Source organism: Nannospalax galili, unplaced genomic scaffold (genome assembly GCF_000622305.1).
Source record: "Nannospalax galili isolate Female #2095 unplaced genomic scaffold, S.galili_v1.0 scaffold2636, whole genome shotgun sequence".
Classification (NCBI taxonomy): Eukaryota; Metazoa; Chordata; class Mammalia; order Rodentia; family Spalacidae; genus Nannospalax; species Nannospalax galili.
The window spans coordinates 1-3,930 of record NW_008338105.1 but is presented as its reverse complement, the minus strand read 5'-3'; the positions used below and the strand labels follow the sequence as shown (position 1 = coordinate 3,930).

Here is a 3,930-nt window from a genome sequence, read left to right as displayed (position 1 = left end):
TTATTCTACCTCCCCCATCGCACCCCTATAGTTCCCCATCTTGTCTCATCATCATTTATATCATTTTTACATATGCATTCATACATTTATATATATAAGTATATGTATATAATTCACAAAGTCCATGTAATGGTGCTCATGTGTACATGTGTTTAGAGCTGCCCTCTTGGGATTAGACAACCTCTTGGGGAGATAGTAACTTGAGAAATCTGATTGCTTGTGTCCCTTCATCCTAAGGTGAGACTTCGTGAAATTTTCCTCATCCAAAGTGTCATGTCAAATGCTTTTGTCATTAGGCAGACATTATCAGGCCACCATACTCTGAAGATTTCAAGTGTGTAGCTTCCCTATTATGTCTAGAATGCAGTAAGTAGCAGCAGATATCTGGTCCCTCTGACTTTTTAAAAATGTTTTAATGTTTCACATTTTTTTCTCTGACTCATAATTTTCTGTAGCCTCTTCCAGGATGCCCCCTGAGCCTGTAGAGGTTACATTGTAGATGAATCTCCTAGGGTTTGGCACTTCATGGTCCATTATTCTCTGTATTTGACCCATTGTGGAACGTTGTAATATTCTCTACCTATTGCAAGAGGAATTTTCTTTGATGAATGGTGTGGGCTACACATCTCTGTGACTTAAATGCTTATTTAGAATATAGTAAGAAATTATGCAAAATCCTTAGATGTGAGTATATATCCTGAAGTAATCTCTAGAACCAGGAATATAGGAAGGAAGCATGGGGGGAAAGGGAAGAAGGAGCTCAAGAATGTGGGGGATGGATAGTAGTATATACAGAGTTATCAAGTGAAGAATAGGGAAAATGAGGTGCTGTAACTGGGGAGGTGAGAAGCAGAACTATGTAAGGGAAGAGAGAGGAGAGAGAGATAAATTATTCTTAGGGAATCTGAAAAAAACAAAAAGAATGAATTATTTCATAACACTACAAAACTACATATGTAATATATATTTATATGAGTGCACGTCTATATTTGAAGGGTATATAATAAAAGTCACAGTGCAAGTAAGGGAAACCTCCCTTTGCATTGTTGATCAGAATAGTCTGAGAGATCCCCCACCACATATTATAGTCTATTGCTATAGTTGTTGATTGCCTGACAGAATTTGAATGTAAGCACCTATTGTTGAAGACTTGACATACTTACAGCACAGAACTTGGAACAACTGAGCGGAAACTGACGTGGAATACTTCTCCTGGATGCCAGGTCTCATACCATCAGAAGACACAATGCAAGCTGCCAAGGGAGAGAACAAGTCAATGGTCCTCTTTAGCTATAAAATATATAGAACATTGAAATGACCAGCATAGCAAACTATCTCTATTGGCGCAATAGTGAAAAAAATTTTTGAGGGTAATCAACAGTTGTCTAATTGTACTTACAACCCACTCTGTGTAAGCATCCATACAGTACTGTAATCACCCAAGTTCACATAGTTGGTAAGTTTATAAGTGCCTAGAGAAGTGTATAGTACTGTTACTTTCATTTATTATTTCCTCAAAATTAAAAAAAAAATACCCACTCATGCCACAGTAATCATATGCCACTAGGTCCTTGTTTAGGGTTGGGACCTGCTGCTCCAGTAGATGAACTTGCACTGAGGGTCTCCTGTCTAGAAATGCTTAACCTGATAGGATTAAACATATATGAAAGAATAACTGAAAAATGATTGGGGGTTATGGGAGGTGGGGATGGGGGAGGGAGGTCTAAATTTGATTAAGACGTATTATATGCAATGCACAAAATTTCAAAAAAAATTTGAAAAGAAAATAAATGTCCAATAAAAGAAGTGTACAATTTGATTGAAAAAGTAAGTAGTGGTTTCCAGCCTTCTTCCCTCAAGAAAAGCACTAAAAAAGTCAGTGGACCCTCATATGAACATTTGAAATTTGCCCTGTTCTGACCTTTTTTCTACTTCCCTGTCTAGAACTTGTAATGCTAATTATTCTTGCCTTTACTTCTCCTTCACATCTCATATTCACCAGTCAAGAACTTTCTTTTCCCCTTACAGATGAGAGTTATGCAATTTGGGAGTCTTTTAGATAGACCCACAGAAGGGGTACCCAAATTGCCTCACCCTGTGCCCCTGTTCAGCATGGAAGAAACCAGAGCAGTCTGCATCCTGATTCCCTATCATCAAGCTGGGTAATCTCTTCAGAGGGTGGTGTGATAAGAATCGGAGGTAGGAATTGGCTAGGCAGTTAGGGGAAAAAGACCCCAAAGAAAAGTGCCAGTTTCTTGTCTAAAAGTCAAAATGTCCTTGGGCCTCTTAGCAAACATACTCTGTTGCAAAGGCCAAAAATTTCAAAAGTATTTGGGAGCTCTTATCTAATCCTTAAAAGGTTTTAGGCTTATGACTTCAAAGGGGGGAATGTTATAGTAGCAAACAGTCCCATTAAAAAAAAAGAAGAAAGTACATGAAGTTATCAGAAAAAAGTGATGGGAGATACAGGGGGAGTTGGAGGGGAGGTAGTGGGTGTAGATTTGATCAAAACACCATATATGCTTATATGCCTATATGAAATTCTCAATAAATTATTTTCAAAATAATATTGAAAAAAATAAACAATAAAAAAATAAATTCATACCACTATTGCCCAACCCGACCCCCAGGAACAACTTAGATTTTGTCAAGAAACTGTGTAACAGCTCACTCAGTAAAATTCAGCCTAGAAGCATTTGCAGTCGAGGAGGGAAGGTTCCCACTCATCAGGACTCATCGTACTTCTGCTTGCTGAATCCACATCTGCTGGAAGGTGAGCAACTGGGACAGGATGGAGCCACCAATCCACACTGAATACTTGGTTCACTGGGAGCAAGGATCTTGATCTTCACATACTGGGAGTAAGAGCACTGATCTCTTCTAGTGTCCTATCTGTATTGCCAGGGTACGTGGTGGTGCCACAGGACAGCACTGTGTTTGTGTGAAGATGCTTGTGGATGCTGACATCATAATTCATGTTGGAATTGAAGGTAGTTTCCTGGATACATCAGGATTCCAAGCCAGGAAGGAAGGCTGAAAGAAAGTGCTTCGGGGCAGTGGATGGCAAATCCAGGAGTTCATAGCTATTCTCCAGGGAGGAGGAAGATGCAGCGGTGGCCATCTCTTGAGTGATGTCCAGGGCAAGGTAGCACAAAGTCTTGATATCATGCACCATTTCCCACTCTGCTGTAGCCACATTGAGTCAGGATCTTCATGAGGTAGTCTGCCAGGTCCAGGCCAGCCAGGTCCAGACAAAGATGTCATGTGGGAGCACATTGCCCTCATAGATTGATGGGCACAGTGTAGGTGACCCTGTTGAAGGAGCCTATCATGATGCCAATTGTAGGGCCAGAGGCATAAAGGGACAGCACCGTCTGGACAGTTATGCACATGACTGGGGTACTGAAGGTCTCAAAGATGATCCAGGGTTCAGAGGGTCCTCAGTGAGCAGCACTGGGTGGATGTCAGAGGCCCCCAGAAGGTGTGGTGCCAGACCTTCTCCATGTCCTCCCAATTAGTGACAATGCCATTTTTGATGGGTACTTCAGGGTCAAGATGTCTCTTTTGCTCTGGGTCTCATGGTCCATGTAGGAGTTCTTCTGGTCCATGCTAAGCATTACACCCTGGTGCCTCTGGCTGCCCAGGAGTGAGGGAAGACAGACTGGGGAGCATCATCATCAACAAAGAAGCCATCTTTGCACATACCATCATCATTGTTGGTAAAGAGCAAAAAGATATCATCATCCATTGCAAACTGTCAGGTAGATGTGGACCAGCAGAAGAATAGATGCAAGGGCCCTGTGCTCACCAGGTAGACATGGACTCACTAGTCACAGTACCATTCTTTTCTTCAATTGAAAATATATTTTTTATGTGTGTGAATGTATTACCTGTATGTGTGCAAGTGCACATGTGTCATCATGCAATGCC

At 41.2% G+C, this 3,930-nt stretch overlaps 1 pseudogene; it reads right to left on the bottom strand.

Annotated features, from left to right (window-relative positions):
• Nucleotides 1–2,733: 2,733 nt before the first annotated feature.
• On the bottom strand, nucleotides 2,734–3,748 carry LOC115070322 (annotated as a pseudogene).
• Between the last annotated feature and the right edge of the window lie 182 nt (nucleotides 3,749–3,930).